The 21,323-nt window shown below is 45.2% G+C and overlaps 1 protein-coding gene across 2 annotated transcripts in view; it reads left to right on the forward strand.

Moving 5' to 3' along the window:
- Window positions 1-21,323, forward strand: part of LOC126412868 (heat shock protein Hsp-12.2) — a 104,197-nt gene that overhangs the window by 68,820 nt on the left and 14,054 nt on the right. The window lies entirely within an intron of this gene.

A 21,323-nucleotide genomic window follows, 5' to 3' on the forward strand; every position in this document is an offset into this window, starting at 1 on the left:
AAAACACCTTAATCGGAGGAAAAAGAAACAAGAACTGCTACATAATATTGTGAAACTAAGCAAGATGTAATGCGTAGGACATGTTAAGAGGGCTTCAGAGATACCAGTTATTATAACTTAAAGGAAAGATAGAAAGTGAATGGTCTATTGAAAGACGGAGAAACTCGTGGCCGAAAGACATTGGAAGATGGTACAGCTGTATATCAGAAGAAGCTTTCCACGGTGCACTGTTAAGACCAAACCGCCAACTCTTACTAGGAGAAGGTGTCTTAAGGAGACCAAGTAGAGGAAGATCGGGAAGGTAGTGGTGGGAGGATGCGAGTGTTTTTCTGACGAAAATGGGAGCACACACGTTTGCCAGTATTCAGCCAGATTACAATTTTCACCTTTTTACAAAATATTAGTAGCGGATCTCTTTGGTTATATTCTTTACAGCATTAGAAAAAAAAAACCTTTGATAAATACCTTTCGTTACGAATACACATTGTAAGTGCTCGAAATGAAATAAACTATCAGTGACTGCCAAATGGTCAGTGTGGAATTATGTGCAACTTTCCTGTTTTGATTATTTTTAGATCCGTGCAAGGCTATATACAACCTTCGAAAAAAATTCATATTTAAAACAGATTATACCGATTTTTTTTTTTAAATGACCGGTTTCGGTTCAACTTGAACAATCCTCAGGTCTGATAGTATTCGTTACAAGAGTAACTCATCCAACTATCAGCAGAATAAACGTGCGATGTCATAAAATAAAACTTTTATTGCATTCATTAAATCATTTTATTGTGTGACGTACCATGTAAATTTTGCTAATGGTTGGGTGATATACTCTTGTAACCAACACAATCATATCTGAGGGTGATTCATGTTGACCGAAATCGGTAATTTTAAAAAATTAATGGAGTCAGGTCGGTCAACAAATCTGTTTTAAAACTAGAGATCGTGGATTTTATCTCCAAGGAGGTTATGTCAGTTTTTGCAGAATCATGTTTAATTAAAATTCTCATTGCCGTCGTTCGGTTGTCGTTCTCCTAGTTCATCGCAGTTTTATACGAAATTGCTAGGTAGGGCATAGCGAGGACCGGCCTTATGCTCAAACGACACAAGACGCCGCTTGGAACGCCTTCAGAGGTGTGGCAGCTATAATATTTCTGTACAGGACGTATCACAATTAGTAGCGACTGCTTTGGGCGTCAAGCTGAGTGTGGTGACCAAGTGCAAGATTTGTATACTGTGCATACCACAATTAGTAGCGAAATGTAACACTGGTGAAAGTGTACGAGGGGAAAGTGGGGAGGCAAGTGGCAAATAATAAATCGCTTGTGCGGAAAAATGTTTTCGAACCGGCCCTGGGCATACCTAAATATACTTACAACAGAGCCGATCTTAGCGAGTAAGTTGAATGCAAAGGTTCAGGAGTGCGTTACATAAATCGTTTGACATCCACAGTTAGGACTTTCTATTAAAATACTCTGCACTATTATGCCATAGTCGAAAGAATTTCTTGGAGAAACCGAACATTTCGTCCACATCTGCGCAGGACATCTTCAGAGGGTTGTAGCTTTTGTAAACGTCCGATTCACGGTTTGGCTCGTAGCTTTTACAAAAATCGTACTCACTGTGCACCCGTGACACAGTTGGATGCATTAAGCCCAGTTTACTGTACGAACTTGGAGACAGTGTGTCCCATGCAGGGCAGCCAAGATCTGGCCACTATCAAATGTGTCATTCCCATTGTCCTTTCGACTGTCATGCTGCCGCCTAATATAAGCTTTGATGATATATGTACGCATGCGCCAGCATGTGCTACCTAATACATTGCAAAACGCAGCGCATAAAAACGGTAGATTCCCGGGGCTAATGTCTCATCTTCTGTTGGTGTTGAAAGGTAAGCCCAAGTGTTTTGGATATCCCTTTGGCTAGGGACCATTTGTACAGATCGTCTTAACGTAACTGTCCTACAGTATGGGGCCGAAATGTGAATATTACGATATTCCTCCAGTTTAGGAAAATGCAGCAAATCGAGCCGCTCTTTTTGCATCAGATGCGGTCTACGGTGCATCTTAGCGAACTTATGGAGGCACCTTTTAGTTGATGGGTAGCTCCTGAGAAAACCAAGCCACAGATTCCAAGACGGCCATGCGCAGTAAATGACTGTAATTTTCTCGATATATTCCTAAGATCCCGATCTCGAAGAGCCTAGAAAATTTTCTTGATATCTGTACCAGTTTCGGAGAAAAGGTGGTTTATATTTACCTTATTTGTACATGATAAATCCGGTGTGGGGCGAAAACGTAGTTTATAAAGTGACGTAGCACGGAGGAATAGGATTTTCTCTTCCTCGTGATGACTGGGTGTTGTATGATGTCCTTAGGTTAGTTAGGTTTAAGTAGTTCTAAGTTCTAGGGGACTGATGACCATAGATGTTAAGTCCCATAGTGCTCAGAGCCATTTTGAACGGAGGAATATACTGTTAAGTGTCCCGTTATCATCAAACAGTATGTAGTACTGTTCTTCAGAACATGCAAAAATTTTTGTGCACGTAAAACCCGGTCTGAGGTATAAAATATCATAGTTTTATGTTATTCCAGTTTCACATAAGTAAAAGTCCGCAGCTCGTAGTCTAGTGGATAGCGTTGCTGCCTTTGGATCACGGGGTCCCAGATTCGATTCCCGGCCCGGTTGGGGATTTTCTCTGCTTGGGGACGGGGTGTTTGTGTTGCCCTCATCCTCCTCCTTTGTCGCAGTGGCTAGATTGGACTGCGTAAAAATTGAATTATGTGACAATTAGGACTTTGTACGGGCGCTGATGACCGCGCAGTTGAGCGCCCCAGAAACCAAACATCATCATCATCATCACATAAGTAAAATATCAAAATTTTAGTGACCAATAAAATTGTTTTCATATGAGTAACGTGGCCTGGTGTAGCAGGGAAAAGAAGGGAACAATCGGAAAAATTCTCCTATCGGAGAACAAAAAAGATGAATATGACCCTGTTTTAAAAGACTCTGGGTGGAAAGTGGGGGGGGGGGGGGGGGGGGTATGGGTTACAGATGCCTCATTCTACCGTCCTCAGTACTTTTAAAAATTTTAGCACGCAGACATACCGTCACTTTTTTTATACTGAGAGAGAAAGAGACCACGGCATTTGGGAAGAGACTGGAAAGTAAGAAATGTCGGAAGATAGTAGACAGTGGTTGTGCTATAGAAAGAGAGGAGGAGACAATTGTAGAGTGAGAGCCAGTGATAATGAGACACAGTCTATGACAATCACAACGAGGAAAAGACAATAGTGACAGTAAGAAGAGACAGCAGCAATGAGAAGCAAGGGATGAGATAGTAGCAGTAAGAGAGAGCAAAAGGGAGACATTTACAGTGAGAGGAGACTGTAGTAGTGTGACGGAATGAAGTAGACTGTGGCTTTCAGACAGGAGAGAGAAAGAGACACAAAGTGATACTGACATTAAGTTGGGCTGAATGAGTGAGTTAGAATGGGCAAGTGGGACTGGATGGATGAGAACGACTTACAGCGATGGACTAGTGGGTGTGAGAGAGTTACAGTTATGGGAGCTTGTGACAGTGAGAGGTGAGTTGGATGTTAAAAAAACGCGAATAAGTTCACATGCCAAAATTTTTGGAAAAAATTTTAAGGTGTGAATGAGCCAGCTAGTACCCCACTTTTCAGGCAGTCTTTTAGTAAACAGGAGCATATTCGCTTTTTTGTGTTCCAGTAGGAGCATTTTTCCATTAGTAGGTGTAGACTGAAATAGTTATTCGGAAGTGGAGGAGCCTGTACAGGATAGATTTGCACGGAGAGCTTCATGAAACCAGTCTCCGGAATGAAGAACACAACAAGAACAGTGCTGTTGCAGCTTCGGCGTGCAACACGTTGCAGTTGCCGTTTCGCATCTTTCGTAGAGGCGACACGCTGTTAAAAAGGAGGAGCCCGTTGCCGCATGTAGTATCTGCTTGCCGCCGGTCGGCGGCAGCTGCGCTGAGGGAAGCGGAGTGTTCGCGAAGGCACATTCACTCACGCCTCATGAATATGCACGGCGAAGCGCCCCTTAGCACGCGCGTGCGCAGATTTCTATCGGCGCATTGTCAGTGTGTGAGTGTGTGTGTGTGTGTGAGAGAGAGAGAGAGAGAGAGAGTGCGTGAGTGTGCGTGTGCGCTCTCGTGGATGGGAAATGTGGGGCAACCGGAGCGTGCCAAGCATGGAGAAACGTGTAGGCGAAAAACACCAAACCGTGCTCGTTTCCCATCTGAGGATACAGCCCGTTTAGCTCAGCGACCAGTCGTGATACAGAAGGGTATCCGAACGGGTTAAGGTCCTGTGACAAGCGCCGTTGTGAAGAAAATGTGGTGTCACCGCCAGACACCACACTTGCTAGGTGGTAGCTTTAAATCGGCCGCGGTCCATTAGTACATGTCGGACCCGCGTGTCGCCACTGTGTGATCGCAGACCGAGCGCCACCACAAGGCAGGTCTCGAGATACGGACTAGCACTCGCCCCAGTTGTACGGACGACTTTGCTAGCTACTACATGGACGAAGCATTGCTCAGTAGCCGAGCCAATAGTTAGAATAGCCTTCAGCTAAGTCAATGGCTACGACCTAGCAAGGCGCCATTAGTAACATTGCATGTATCTAAAGAGTCTCACTTGTATCGCCACAATCTCCAGATGTACCAAAAGGATGGATTAAAGTTAAGTAGTCCAGAAGCTATGTACTTTTCTTTATAGCATTCATTACGTATCCTGTTACAGACCTATATCTTGCCTGCTAAACGCGTGCCTTTCGGCTACTTCCGTGGCGTGGCTGTCTTGCTACGCCACAACAGAAAATAATCACGAAGATAGCACCTGTGGGTTGTTTGGACGATCGGCCCCGTAGTGGGCAACCAGACACGAGTGCTATTGGTGCTCTGAAAATTCAGAAAGAAATGGAGGCTTCTGCTGGTTCCGTCAGTGGTCGTGGAGTCGCAGCTGGGATGGCTGGACGAGGGTTTTAAGCTCTGTTGTCCCGAACGTCAGTCCAGTTCCGTAGTGGGAGATACTTCCAAAACTGAAGCTGTAAAGGTGACTCTTGACTCGTTCCTGAATAGCTCACGCGGTATGAGTATTGCCCGAGAACGGAAAAGCTTCAGTTTCGAATTGGGGTTCAGCACATAATTGTAATCCTAGTCGACATCTGTACCCTGCAAGTAACTTTATTATGCATGGCGAAGGGTACTTCGTGTATCACTCTTACTTCCCTTCTTTCCTGTTCCAGTTGCGAATGGACCGTGAGAAGAACGGTTATCTATGAGCCTCCGTGTGAGCTCGAATCTCTTCCATTTTACCTTTATGGTCTTTGGCGAGATACAAGTTTACATAGGAGGTAGTAGTATGTCGTAATGAAATATTAGTCAGAGCTGTCTTGATCGCAAAAAAGCATTTTTATTCGTAAGAGGCGACCGGTTTAGACCCGATGTGGGTCATCTTCGGACAATACTCTGTAATTCAGAGTACAGCAAAATAGAGGGAAACATTAAACATGGCCGGCCGGTGTGGCCAAGCGGTTAAAGGCGCTACAGTCTGGAACCGCGTGACCGCTACGGTCGCAGGTTCGAATCCTGCCTCGGGCATGGATGTGTGTGATGTCCTTAGGTTAGTTAGGTTTAAGTAGTTCTAAGTTCTAGGGGACTGATGACCTTAGAAGTTAAGTCCCATAGTGCTCAGAGCCGTTTTTGAACATTAAACATGATAAACAATACGTTAAAAATAAATTAGGCGATGCTGTACCCAGTGATGACGTGTGGAGACTACGGCACGGAACAGGAACGGTGTATACCATCCTCTGATGTCAGCTGCTGACTATGTGGCGGCATCATAGAGTTAAATAGCAGGTGCCCCGCCCATTGCCTGTCGCCTTACGTCATCTTTAGCCAACAGGATACAACGTATGTGAAATATGTCGCATAGCATAAATATTAACGTTACTACTACGCTGTCTATTATCGTAAGTTATATCTAGATAACAATTTATACGTTATACAGTTATAATTTTATGTAATGTAACATAAAAGAAGTATAATTGACCAGCCAGTGGCATCAGTTACGTTAGTGGCTGTACTCTGTAGGACTTTGCGTACACCAAATTTGGGCTGCAGGACGCCGCTGGTTACCTAACGACGCGGACAATTTGCCGATAATGATCAAAGATGCTATGCCACTGTCGTACTGCATTCCATTCGGCCTCGAATGATGTCCATATTTGCGTTGGTTGCAAGTAGGCGTTCAGCGTCGAGCGTTAACCTTGCATGCCGTGTTATACACAGTAGAAAACATATGCAACCATTGTCCAGCATTACCAGTGATATAGACCCTTTAATAATACGTCCAGAATACTGTGTAATCACTGTTTTTAATTTAATTACAAATAGTTGATTGAAAAATTTTTCTGCATTGGAACTAAAATATTGTATATGGAAGGTAGCTTAATTTTAGAGTATGGGGCGAAGATGATCCACATCGGGTCGAAATCGGTCACAACTTATGAATAAAAGTGTTTTTTTGCGAGCAAGTGTGTTCTATTTAATATTTATTACTGTTCATTACGTCCGCTCCCGGTAGCTGAGTGGTCGGCGCGACAGAATGTCAATCCTAAGGGCCCGGGTTCGATTCCTGGCTGGGTCGTAGATTTTCTCCGCTCCGGGATTGGGTGTTGTGTTGAAATAATCATCATCGTTTCATCCCCATCGACGCGCAAGTCGCCGAACTGGCGTCAAATCGAAAGACTTGCACTCGCGGAGCCGTCTACCCGACGGGAGACCCTAGCCACGACATTTACATTTACTGTTCATTATGATCGCTGTTATGCCCAATACGTTTACAAATATTTGTATTATATTGCTTGACTCCTCTGTAATGTACGCTCTCGGAAGTTTAACAGCGAACGACACCATGATTCAGAATGCCTCCCTTTCAGCGTCTGCCACTGTAGGTGGCTGAGCATCTCCACAACGATTTTGCGCCTATTAAGTGAACGTGTAACGAAACGTGCCGCTCTTCTTTGGATCTTCTCTGTTTCCACTGTCAGTCCTACCTGGTGCGCATTAATAGCGAAAGTGAAACAGGAAGACTAACCAGCACTCCAGAAGCGACCGAGTAGCGCTGTTGCATAGAGGCAGCGCTCACTGCAAATCAGGGCGCCACGTGAATGGCTGCTGGAGTACTGTTTATTCTTTGCATTTTACTGTCCCTGTTAATACATATCGATAAAACAAATATCTCACTAGAATAATTTGCGACCGCTCTATCGAGTGGACTCCTAAAATCCGATTTAAAAATCATTTTGTTTGTAAGCGGAAACAAACCGATGCTGGGAGTCGCATGAAAGATGAGCTGTGTTTGTGGGCTGACTCCAGCTAGACTGGACAGACGAAATTGCAAATATCTGCTGAAACAAAACAAAAAGAAAGAAAAACTACGCGCCTAACATATCCTAGGAGAGACACCCGGTATGTGTAAAAGCAATACAGGCGGTAAGTGAAAGAAATATCCAATGATACGAACAGAAACGACACTTTTTTTATTCAGAGACAATAGTTACACCGAATTCCCCTGGACACTAAAAAAAGCTGGATATGGTACTTATTAGCTTACGCCACCGAACTCGAATCCGATAGCCGCAAAACATACGTTAACAAACTAAAGTGAGAGGCACAGCCATATTACACGTTGCTTACCGCGTAAAGACAACTGCTCTCCTCTAAGGAAGTGTAACACTTTGATCACCAGAGCGCTTATGTTTGGCAATGTTCCGGTGAGCATTGCGCGTTCCCACCTCTCGCCATGTGATGGTACGTCAAGAATCATCCGAGAAGAGCATGCGACTCCACTCCTCATTGGTCCTCAACCAATGCTCTTCGGACTATCGCAGACGGGCGTCAACAGAACGCAGATAGAGAGACCACCCCCATGCAGTCGTTGTTCAAATGGCTCTGAGCGCTATGGGACTTACCAGCTGATGTCATCAGTCCCCTAGAATTTAGAACTACTTAAACCTACCTAACCTGAGGACAGACTGAAGCGCCTAGAACCGCTCGGCCACACCGGCCGGCTGTGCCAATGTGGAACGTGACATTGCGTGCCTTGCAGCCCTGTTAAACGTGGTTGCAATTGCACCCACTGTTTGAAGTGGGTCCTTTCCAATCTGTTGCACAATGTAGCGGATATCTGCTGCTCTAGGTGACCGCAGCCGACAACCCCCTCTCTTTCGGTTAGTAGGGCCACTGGTTCGGAACGCTCCCCATGCACGTGCAACAACACTGTGAGAAATACCAAACCCCTGAGCTACATTCGTCACACTTCGTCCTTCTTCCAGTTTTTCTAAGATTCTTCCGTGTGTGAAGTCAACCAGACGTTATCTCCGGGCCATGTAGCAATCGAAGAACGGCACCACAGTGCACCGTAACTACTCGCTGATTGATACACACCGTCTTTTACCCGTTCCTGCAACTGCCTCGTGTTGCACGGCCAGTCCCGTTTGCCGCTATAGGCACGCTGATCACACGCCGAGGCCCAGGAGAAAGACAGGCTGAGGCCCGTACGTCACGAGGATAGCCCCGAGCTCACTCGCTTCATAGCTCAGCAGACTAAATGCTTTTCTAAACCTGTTAATTCGCGGCTAGGTGTTTACGTACTGACGAGAACTACATTTTCTGCTGAAATCTGCTATTTTCAAAATGGTTCAAATGGCTCTGAGCAATATAGGACTTAACTTCTGAGATCAGTCCCCTAGAACTTAGAACTACTTAAACCTGACTAACTTAAAGTCATCACACACATCCATGCCCGAGGCAGGATTCGAACCTGCGACCGTAGCGGTCGCGCGGTTCCAGACTGTAGCGCCTAGCACCGCTAGGCCACACCGGCCGGCTACTACTTGCAGATCTTACTGATTACCAGTAATACAATAAAATACACAACTTAATAGTATGCTTTAATTTGGGATCTATGCTCGACACGAATGGTATAACGGCTTGTTTTTGCAATCAAGACTGTTCATTATGATCGCTGTTATGCCCAATATGTTTACAAATATTTGTATTATATTGCTTGACTCCTCTGTAATGTACACTCTCGGAAGTTTAACAGTGAACGGCACCGTGATTCAGGATGCCTCCCTTTCAGCGTCGGCCATTGTAGGTGACTGAGCATCTCCACAACGATTTTGCGCCTTTTAAATGAACGTGTAACGAAACATGTAACAGTCTTCATTTCATACAAGATGCCTCATGCAACCGATAATCATTACGGCACAATTTTAATTTTGTTATACCGCAGTACAACCGTCAGATTATTAGTAGGCCTATAGACTTCCGATCGTTGGAGGTCTAATAAACAATAAGACTCCATAATAGCGGATTCCAGTGGAAGGTGCGGTTCTCTGTACGTAAACAGCTAGTTACGAGTTAACAGGTCTAGAAACGCAGTCTGCTGAGCTGAGCCAGCGAGAGACCTCACGGCTACCTTCATGACGTACACGCCGCGGCCTGTCTTTCTCGTGGGCCTCGATCACACCCCACATGGCGTCAGACTTGCTCTGCACGACTAGGAGACCTGTTGCAACATGCTCGCTCACTTTCATTCATTTCCACAGAGCTGTTAATATGTTATGGTATCTTATCTGTCTCGTCATAACGTTTTGATGAGAAGCGTATTTCAGTGTTCGTGGTGAACGAATCGAGAATCTCACGCGAATTACATCGGAAAGGCAAGATGGGTAAGTAACTGAAAGCCGACCATCCCGGAACAAATTGATTGATTGTGAATTTTGCTAGTGGAGAGGGCATTCTCTCGGTTCGGTGCATTTTCCTCTCTGCAGATCTGAGCCTGCAGCACGCCTCTTCGCCAGAGGAGAAAAGTGCACTACTGGCCATTAAAATTGCTACACCAAGAAGAAATGCAGATGATAAACGGGTATTCATTGGACAAATATATTATACTAGAACTGACATGTGATTACATGTTCACGCAATTTGGGTGCATAGATCCTGAGAAATCAGTACCCAGAACAACCACCTCTGGCTGTAATAACGGCCTTGATACGCCTGGGCATTGAGTCAAACAGAGCTTGGATGGCGTTTACAGGTACAGCTGCCCACGCAGCTTCAACACGATACCACAGTTCGTCAAGAGTAGTGACTGGCGTATTGTGACGAGCCACTTGTTCGGCCACCATTGACCTGACGTTTTCAGTTGGTGAGAGATCTGAAGATTGTGCTGTCCTGGGGAGCAGTCGAACATTTTCTGTATCCAGAAAGGCCCGTACAGGACCCGCAACATGCGGTCGTGCATTATCCTGCTGAAATGTAGGGTTTCGCAGGGATCGAATGAAGGGTAGAGCCACGGGTCGTAACACATCTGAAATGCAACGTCCACTGTTCAAAGTGCCGTCAGTGCGAACAAGAGGTGACCGAGACGTGTAACCAATGGCACTCCATACCATCACGCCGGGTAATACGCCAGTATGGCGATGACGAATAAACGGCTCCAATGTGCTTTCACCGCGACGTCGCCAAACACGGATGCGACCTTCATGATGCTGTAAACAGAACCTGGATTCATCCGAAAAAAATGACGTTTTGCCATTCGTGCACCCAGGTTCGTCGTTGAGTACACCATCGCAGGCGCTCCTGTCTGTGATGCAGCGTCAAGGGTAACCGCAGCCACGGTCTCCGAGCTGATAGTCCTTGCTGCTGCAAACGTCGTCGAACTGTTCGTGCAGATGGTTGTTGTCTTGCAAACGTCCCCATCTGTTGACTCAGGCATCGAGACGTGGCTGCACGATCCGTTACAGCCGTGCGGATAAGATGCCGGCCATCTCGACTGCTAGTGATACGAGGCCGCTGGGATCCAGCACGGCGTTCCGTATTACCCTACTGAACCCACCGATTCCATACCCTGCTAACAGTCATTGGATCTCGGCCAACGCCAGCAGCAATGTCGCGATACGATAAACCGAAATCGCGATAGGCTACAATCCGACCTTTATCAAAGTCGGAAATGTGATGGTACGCATTTCTCCTCCTTACTCGAGGCATCACACTAGTCAACGCCGTTCGACTGCTGTTTGTGTATGAGAAATCGTTTGGAGACTTTCCTCATGTCAGCACGTTGTAGGTGTCGCCACCGGCGCCAACCTTTTGTGAATGCTCTGAAAAGCTAATCATTTGCATATCACAGCATCTTCTTCCTGTGGGTTAAATTTCGCGTCTGTAGCGCGTCGTCTTCGTGGTGTAGCAATTATAATGGCCAGTGGTGTAGTTATGCGCGCATGCAGCACGGGGCCGCGGGGCCCTTATTTGCACCTCCGGCCGTACATCAGGCGTTGTCGCCTCACCTGGCGTGTGGACGGCGCGGCCTTCGGCACTTGTGCCGCGGCGCGGCTGGGGCTCCGCGGGGTGAGGAGCGGGAGTGGGCGCGCCTAGCTAGACTCGGTCCTGCCTGCCTGTCTGCCCATAAAAGGCGAGACACCGGCCGCCGACTGCCGGCTGGGGTCAGCGCTCCCTACCGATCTACACGCGGGCCCAGCTCGTTTTCGACATCGTGCGCTCTCGACTAGAGCAGGGCTTCCCAACCTTTTCAGCTGGCGGACCCCTTCTTCAGTCGAAAATCCATGGCGGACCCCTAGTCAGTCAAGAGCACAGTAACTTCAAATTTCAGAGTGAAACCCATGGGAACTGAAAGCTTCTTAATGCAAGTGCCATATTCTCAATGACCCCCCCTCCCCTCCGAAGTATCAATAGTCTTTGGTTTATTTAGAGATGAATGAAAACAACTTGAAATTAAGGATCCAATTTGAATTCCCACTGTATCCAGAGACTAGTGGATTTACTCTCTTTTTTCAACAGACTATAGCCTACAAAATTGTTAAGTCTTTCGTGGCCACTTGTTGACAAACTGCCTATTGCCTTCTGTCTCGGGTTCTTCGGCCGACGTTCATCTAATGATTTTTCTGACGTTTCGCCAGCACGAGTGGCTGGCATTGTCAAAGCTTCACCCCCTCCATTGCCGGCAATGGAGGGTGAAGCTTTGACAATACCAGCCACTCGTGCTGGCGAAACGTCAGAAAAATCATTAGATGAACGTCGGCCGAAGAACCCGAGACAGAAGCCAATAGGCAGTTTGTCAGGCTATAGCCTGATTAAAATTACTCGGTAATTGACATTTCACACGATGGAGCTTTCTTCCTCCAAGAGCAATCAACGTAACGTCCAAACTGTTCGCTGTTGACAAGCTGTCGCTTATGGTCTGTTCATTTCCACTATTTGGCTACGGTTGTGCAAGGAGCATGCATATTTCCTAACACTCGTGTGTGTGTGTGTGTGTGTGTGTGTGTGTGTGTGTGGTTTTTCGTGAAATCCGAAGAAAAATGTTCAAATGTTTGTAAATTCTTCCTTTGGTCGTCCTTCCTCCTCATTCATTTCAACTGGAAACTTCCCATTGTGAAGGCGATGGAGAAACTGCAGTGTTCTTCAATGATCCTGACTTTAGCCACCGATCCATGTTAGAAGTAATAAACTGGTCAAAAATCGACTTATGAAATAGGTAGCGCACTGACAAAGGCAAGTTTAACATTTAATGATGCCTGGGGCCGCATACGTGCCAGCGAGAGCTGTGATTGGTCGACAAAGCTCGCTCCGCGCATGCGTAAAAGGCTTTAGCGCATCTAGCGCCGTGAGCCAGCGCACAAACGACCCCCGTATTGTTGCTAAGCAATCGATCAGAGAAGCCGCATTCTCCGGCACTAAACTGTGTATACGTTCTCACTTAAGAACCGCAAAGGCTGCTTTGGGATACGACCTGAAGTAAAAGTACACACGTGTTTCACACGAAAAAAAAAAATAGTGATGAATTTGATTTTCACGTTTTTATTCAATAATTTTACTCATTATTTTACACGATTTGGTGAAAGATGGCCGCGGACACCCTAGAAAAAGCCGGCGGACCGCTAAGGGGTCCGCGGACCACAGGTTGGGAAGCCCTGGACTAGAGGATACTGCGTCTCCCCCCCCCCCTCCCCCCCCCCCCCACGTCGGAGGTTCGAGTCCTCCCTCGGGCATGGGTGTGTGTGTTGCCCTTAGCGTAAGTTAGTTTACATTAGATTATGTAAATATGTAATCCGTTAAGAGGCAGGGCACATTCTGGATGGAAGGATCTTAATTGTGGTCTCTCTCTTTTGAGCTCAACCAGACGGATACCTATGGTAGATCGGGGAAAACCACCGTTCAGGCTGTGTTGCTGGCGGGGCCGGAAGGTGCTAACTGCCAACCACGTATCATTATGTCTCATTGGGTCAGCATGAATTGTTTGTACAACCAACCTACACAGCCTATACCTCAACCTCCACTACACTAATAACTTCTGATCAGAAGTTTAAAGTCAGGCACCTCTTCAAGGGACCTACGCCTCCTGGTAAGAGGCGGCGCACGGCCTGGATGGAAGGATCTTAATTGTGGTCCCTCTCTTTTGAGCCCAACCCGACGGATACCTATGGTAGATCGGGGAAAACCACCGTTCATGTCACGTTGTCGGCGGGGCCGGGAGGTTCTCGCGCCTGGTGTACTCTACTAGGAGCCTTGTAGGCTCAACACAAGCCGTGAGCGTCATTACCTTTATTATTTTTACCACGAGTACCCTTTCATTAGCAACTTTGAGCCAAGCACAAAATCAGTTACCTCTCTATAGTATATCGTAAAAAGTTTAGCACGCTTGACATGGAGGTCTTAGTCTTAGTTTCTAGCTTTAACGTACCCCAATCTCTTCTAGTTAAGTTAATTTTTAGGATGGTAGATGTTAAAAGCATGGTGAGCGATGGCCAGCGTCTTGAAGGTCATTCCAAGACCCGGGCCGCCGCCCACAACCAGGTGACGGGCAATATTATACCTATCTCTTCTCTATTCAGTTCTCTTCCTTCCTTCTTTCTAAAAATTTAATTTCTTTTTGTTTATTAACATCTCACTTGATTTTGTATTAGTTATAAGTTTTTATAATGCTGCACAAAAAAGATATCAAATGGATGTAAACAAATAGAGCCCGCCTCCACGCGGCGGGACACGGGCAACGGTGTGAGTGGGGACGGGAGCCGGGGTGGTGTTACTTTCAGTCACACCGGACCCAGTCATAGCGGCTAAGTGGCAACATACGACCCACCATAAGAAATTAGACGGTGGGTCATAAAAAAATAAGCAGCTAGTGAAAAAAAAAGTGCGAAAGCCTAGGGACCCATGACCTCAGCAGTTTGGTCCCATTGTCCTTACCACAAATTTCCAAAATTTCTAGTGGATACTGTGCACTGAGTTTCCTGCTGAAAATGAAAACACACAATTAAATCAGATACATGAAGTAAGTGGGGCACCTGGAAGAATACCGTGGGCAAATGGCTCGAAACGTTTTAACCTGTCAAACATGAGTCTCTCCGGCGTATAACACACTGAAGAGCCAAAAAAATTGTTACACCTGTCTAATACCGTGTAGGGCCCCCGCGACCATGCAGAAGTGCCGCAACACGACGCGGCATGCGCTCGACTAATGTCTGAAGTCTTGCTGGAGGGAATTCACTCCTTGAATCCTGCAGGGCTGTCCGTAAATCCGTAAGAGTACAAGGAGGTGGAAATCTCTTCTGAACAGCACGTTGCAAGGTATCCCAGATATGCTCAATAATGTTCATGTCTTCGTGTCTAGGGAGTTTGGTGGCCAGCGGAAGTTTTTAAACTCAGAAGAGTGTTCCTGGAGCCACTCTGTAGCAGTTCTGAACGTGTAGGTTGTCGCATTGTCCTGCTGGAATTGCCCAAGTCCGTCAGAATGCACAATAGACAAGGATAGGTGCAGGTGATCAGAAGGGATGCTTACGTACATGTCACCTGTCAGAGTCGTATCTAGACATATTTGGGTTTCCATATCACTCCAACTGCACTCGGCCCACACCAGAGTCTCAAACAGCTTGAACAGTCCCCTGCTGACATGCAGGGTCCATGGATTCATGAGGTTGTCTCCATACCCGTACCCGTCCATCCGCTCGATACAATCTGAAACTAGACTCGTCCGACCAGGGTACATGTTTCCAGTCATCAGCAGTTCAGTGTCGGTGTTGACGAGTCGAGGTGAAGTGTAAAGCCTTTGTGTCGTGCAATCATTAGGGGTCCACGAATGGGCCTTCGGCTCCGAAAGCCCATATCGATGATTTTTGATTGAATGTTTCGCACGCAGGCACTCTTTGAGGGCCCAGCATTGAAATCTGCGGCAATTTGTGGAAGGGTTGCATTTCTGTCACGTTGAACGATTCTTTTCAGTCGTCGTTGGTCCCATTCTTGCAGGATCTTTTTCCGGCCGCAGCGATGTCGGAGATTTGATGTTTTACCGGATTCCTGATACTCACGGTACACTCGTGAAATGATGATACGGAAAAATCGCCACTTAGTCGCTGTTTCAGAGATGCTGTGTCCTATCACTCGTGCGCCCACTATAACACCACGTTCAAACTCGCTTAAATCTTGATAACCTGCCATTGCACTAGCAGTAACCGATATAACAACTGCGCGAGACACTCGTTGTCTTATATGGCCACTGACGACCGCAGCTGCGTATTCTGCCTGTTTACATATTTCTGTATTTGAATAAGTACGCCTATACCAGTTTCGTGCTTCAGTGTATTTCAAACAACTTACGGGAATGAAACCGGGTGACATCTCCGACAACCGCCGATGTTTCCACAAGAGAACATCCTGTAATTTTTAAGGCACAAATGCCACGAGAAAGCGCTGCTAAAGGAAATTTAAATCCTTGGTAGGCGGGGCCGCGCCGATAACAAACCACAATACGGCAACACACACACACACACACACGAAAAACTAGTGCCATCACACAACGACCGATAGTTAATATACTGGGTGTTTCCGTAAGAGCGTGCAAAAATGCAACAGGACGTAGAGAATGCTCCACCGAACAATTTTAGGTATGGAACCTGGAGTGGGAGATACTGGAGTAAACTTCTCTACCGCTTTGTCTAGCATTACTATTTTCCAGCTTATTTACAGCCGACATGCGTACAAGTTTACACGCAATATGCTATTTATTTTCATTTTCATTGTTTATTTCGTGCAACAAAACGAGATGGACAAGACTAATTACTAGGAAGTATTTCGTGGTCGCTGTATTGGAAGGGGAGGTCCTATTTCATGGCCTGTAAGGTCACCTGACCTGAATCCCCTTAATTATTTCCTATGTGGATATCTAAAGTCACTTGTGTGTGGGACTCCAGTGGGTACGAAGATGGAATTAGTTACCAGAACTGTAGCTGCTTGTAGTATGGTTCGAAACATGGTGAGGTGAAATGGTTCGCTGGCTACTGTGTGGCAGTCATGGACGGAAGAGACGCAACATATTGACAAGGCAAGAAGCGACTATACATTATTTTTGCGTCCGATATGTTGAGCGTAAACTTGCTATTAAGCACGTAGACGCAGCAGCCCGCGTGCCTAATGCTCAGTTTTAAAACCATAACGTAACAACAACGTCAAGCCGTCACTCGCTCCTCTGTGGTGCATTTTGGGTGCTGATAGTTTGTTGGTTCTGTAAAATTGAGAAAAGTGACCTCGTTACTTTTTCCACAAAATGACAATGCGCGAAAAAAAAGTCAGTAATATGTGACTACACAAAAACGTCTACTTATAGCGATTCCATTCAATGATGGCTCTACTTGAGAGGCGGTGAGTTCGAAAAGTCTTTCTGCTGTTCATATTGTGAGGTATCACTTAGGAAGGCCGTAGTTTGCACGATTTCTCCTGCAGACAGGATCGCCCTGGGGTCAGCACGCTCAGTGAATCAGCTGACTAGCCGGATGGATACAACTGCTGAAGCGTGGCTAACCGGTGGCGTTCTCACAGAAGGCCAGCATATAGCGTGTGGGTCGCCACTGAAAAACTCTAGACCTGTCAACAACTAATTTAACTGGTGTTTCACAAAAGCAAGAAAACAATTAATACACATCTCATCACTCATCATCTCTTCCTATACTCAATTTCTTATTCAGCTCAAATCTCTCTCATTGCTTCCGAGCTATTTAAGACACAAATACAAAATTAAATTTCAAAAATAAAAAAGAAACTGGTAATAAAATCAGCAACGATGTGCTGCTTATGTGGTTTTTGGTTTCGCATTTATTGCTTCATTTTTTTTGTTATTTCATCGATAACAGACATCGCCGAGTTCTGTGACCTAGTGTACAATTACGGAATTCCTTTCTTCAGGAAGTAATATACCTACAAGGTATTCGGGACACTTCTGTGAACTTTGGAAGGTAGGAGATGAGGTACTCGCGGAAAAAACCTTCGAGGTCGGATGGTGAAACGTGCTTGGATAGCTCAGCCGATAGGGCAGTCACCGGCGAAAGGCAAAGATCCCAGGTTCGCTCGTCGGTCGGGTATACATTTTTAATCTGCCATGAAATTTTAAATCAGTGCATACTCACCTGCACAGTGAAAATTCATTGCACAAACAATTGCGATTATTTGAAAACAAGATTTTACGTCCGATATCAATTTATTCATACGCAGTTAATTGTAGTTCATCACGAAAATACTAGAAATGAGTGAACATTTCAAGGAAAGAATGATAATTACAGGATGAGATATGCTATGTTTTCGGAGGTGCTAATTTCCGAGGTAACTGACATTAATGTGATTGCTTATATGCTTCTATCTGTTCTCCGTTGCGCGATTGTGCCGGTTCCTGGTGCATAACAGTGAAAATAAAAGCGTAGTTAACATTTCCTTTCTTCGTCACACATTATCTCCCTCACAGCAACAGCGGCAGATTGAGGATATAACCATGGCGATGCGTTTGCTGTCATTCAAAAATAGCGTGCCCGAACCTGAAGGGTAGAAATGATGATGCGGAGTGGATCAATCGGCGTGTTCAAACATTAAGAAAACGTCATATCATTCATCTCGAATGAACGTTTTTATACTCTGAAACTATCTCTGCCAGGACTGTAACTGGGACGACGCAACTGTGCAATACTTGAAAAATTCATTAATAGGAAAAAACCACAAAAATGTGTGAAATGGTATTGCCAGGACTCAAAATCGCTACCCAAATGTAAACTTACAAAGGCTAATAGGAAGCTAAATGGGGACAATAGACAAATTGGTGGTAGAAAGCAACTTTTCGCGAAGAGTAGGTAGCAATGACAGAAGACGTCCAGAATGATCTGCAGAGAATTGATGGCCGATGGACACTGTGGCAACTGACCCTGAACGTAAATAAATGTAACATATTGCGCATACATAGGAACAGAAATACACTTTTGCACAACTACACTATTCATAAGAAATTGCGGGATAATATCTAGGGGTATCTATCCAGAGTGACTGTAAGAGGAATGAACATCTGAAACAAATAGTAGGGAGATGTCAGACTGTCCGCAGGAAGGATCTTAAGGAAATGTGATTCTTCCACCTAGGAAGTACATTACAAATCGCATTATCGACGGATTCTTGAGTATTGTTCATCAATCTGAGGTCCTTACCGGTTAGGACTGATGGAAGACACTCAGGGAAGGGTGGCGCGTTTCGTCACGGGATCGTTTTGTCGGCGCGAGAATCATACAGGGATGCTCAACAAATTACAGTCGCAGATGTTACAAGAGATACGTTGCGCATCACGGAGGGGCTTACTATTGAAATTTCGAGAAAGCAATTTCCGGGAATAGTCAGGAAGACCATGACGAGAAAATTCGAGAAATTAGAGCAAATACAGAGGCTTACGACAATCATTATTCCGACGCGGCATTCGTGAGTGGAAGAGGGAAATGGGGGGGGGGGGGGGGAGTTGGGGAAGGAGATCAGTTGGTGGTAGTAGCCTCCGCCACACACCGTTGGGTGACTTGCGGAGTATGGTTTAGATGTACATTCTCCTGTCATGTTAACTAAGAGAAAAATGGGTACCTCTGCATCTGTTTTCAGAAATGCACGATTTTTTCTAAGTTTCATCCATTTAGGTTGAGACCTATTGGAAATTATGATTTTTCATGAAAAACTTTGAATTTTCTATCAGTTTTACGTAATTCGCGCCATCATCGCGTCGGCCGCAGCCAGCGATGAATTGCATTCATGAGCCATCTTTGGCAATATAATACTACTGTGAAATATAAAAGGAGCTGCAAAGTTTTTCACATCATTGAACTAGCAAACAGCGAAGCATAACACCGTGTAAAGCAGTTCGTGAATCCTCTCTGCAAACGAATCTTTAACTGTCGATCATTATCACTGTAAGCGAATTTCCGACCTTATTACTTTTTTATTAATCTTCTGTCTATAACGAGGGTATTAAAGGCGGAGTATATGCTTATTTAGTTTTAGCAACGTGAGAAGAAATCGGCCAAGACCTTGCTGAATGAGCCATCCCGTCACTCTGTCGATGTGACTTACAGAAATCGCAGAAACTGTTTCATGTACATCGCTTTCAGCAAAAGGTGGAAATATATTATGCATTGGGGACAGTTTTTTTCGTTTTTTTTTTTTAAAGGAGGAGAGATTTTTTAGGCCTTTCGCTTGCTTAAATGTTCATCTTCTGGTAAGGTGAAATGCGGATTGTTCTGGCATCATTCCTTCCAAGTCCAAATCCAGCACTTTACCGATCGCGTAGTTGTTTCGATATTGCTTTTTGTTTTGATACTGATGACAGTGATAAAACAAGGAAAACATATTTTCACTTATTGTGCGAAGTGGCGGAGATCCTATTGTGTTTCTGCCTCTTTGTTTCTTCCTGTTTGCGGGACATAGCGAATAACTGACGCACGCCATAAATATTAATGAGGATTGTGTCATCTCCGTTCCTGAATCGTGAGAAGTGTTGTTTTATTGACCAAGTCTGCAATCCCTCATTAAGATAGGTGTTTTCATTCGCCTTGTCTTACGCCTTACCTTTAAGCCATAGATTAACAAGCAGTACCCAGGAGAGAAGATACCATCTAAGCTGTTACGAGAAGAACATCGTTTTAGATTGCTGGTTGCGCTCTCGATAAGTTTTTTCTTTTTCTTTTTTTATTGGCCGAGATGACGTAATGATTTGCTGTATCCTAAAAAAGCAAGGTTCAAATTAGAGTTTATACAAAGGCTTACTACTAGTTTCTCTTAGCGCGTCCCGTTCGCAGGTGGAATGACAAAAGGGAAGGGGGTGGGGCTGATAGTGATACCCGAAGTAACTTCCGCCAAACCGTAAGGTGATATTCGGAGTAGCGGTGTAGAGGTACATCTATGTTTCGTTTCTGTGAACTCCGTACATCATTTAAGGCACTTCACGGGATAGTTTCTTCAGTAAGGTCGTGGACCATTCCTCCCCACGTACTTGTTAACGTTTAGGGTCGATTCAGACACACACCACTGACGTACACTGCCGTGACCGGTTCGTGCTTCTCCGGATAGCTTAGAAATATTCTTCCGAGAACCTGACTGGCTGTATTCGCATTCTGCCGGGGAGTGACCGAGCACGTGCGAACTGTGTTGTAGCCGTCACCCTAACGTGATTAGCGGATTTCTTGCGGATGATGTTATCGCCGTGACCGTGATTTTTTTATACAGCCGTCCAACTCGCGAAGCGTTTCCGTTTTGTTGTCTGTTGCTCGATGTACCGTGTCAAACATGACTGACAAAAAACGTATTGAATCTGCGCCTGTTAACATCGTATGTTCAATAAAATCAACATTTTTAATGTTTCCTCATCCTCTTCATTCAGTGCATTTCTAAATTACTTTTCCTTCCCAATTTTCATTACAAAGGTAGAGACACAGTATCACAACTGAAGTATTCATCTGTCATGGAGGTCTGCCTTGAAGACGTAAATTTTGTGAATCCCCACTCCAAAAGTCCACTTCCTGTGTAACGTAATTGTTCATATCTGTATTGTATTTTTGTGCAGCAAGCAAAAAGCTAAAATTATGTTATTTGAATGTTTTCTGAAAGCCTGAAAACGATAGGTGAGGAGGCTCTTACACCTCAATTACCCCCTGCATGTAGTCTCGTAATGTACGCTTTAACAGGAAAATACACTCCATGGCGAAAAAGATGAAGCACCCAGAGGAGGAGGTGGAAACGAAACCGAACTTCACGGGTTGATGGGGTATATGGTGTCACTCCAGTGATTATAAAATCGAGTAAAAGTTACCAAGCACTTGGAAATACGGGTCCTCTTATCAGAGTTACATTGCACCCCCTCTGACCTGAATACATGCTCTGATTCGGTTGGAAAAGGTATGGTAAAGACGCTGTATCT

This window comes from Schistocerca serialis, chromosome 7 (genome assembly GCF_023864345.2).
Source record: "Schistocerca serialis cubense isolate TAMUIC-IGC-003099 chromosome 7, iqSchSeri2.2, whole genome shotgun sequence".
NCBI lineage: Eukaryota > Metazoa > Arthropoda > Insecta > Orthoptera > Acrididae > Schistocerca > Schistocerca serialis.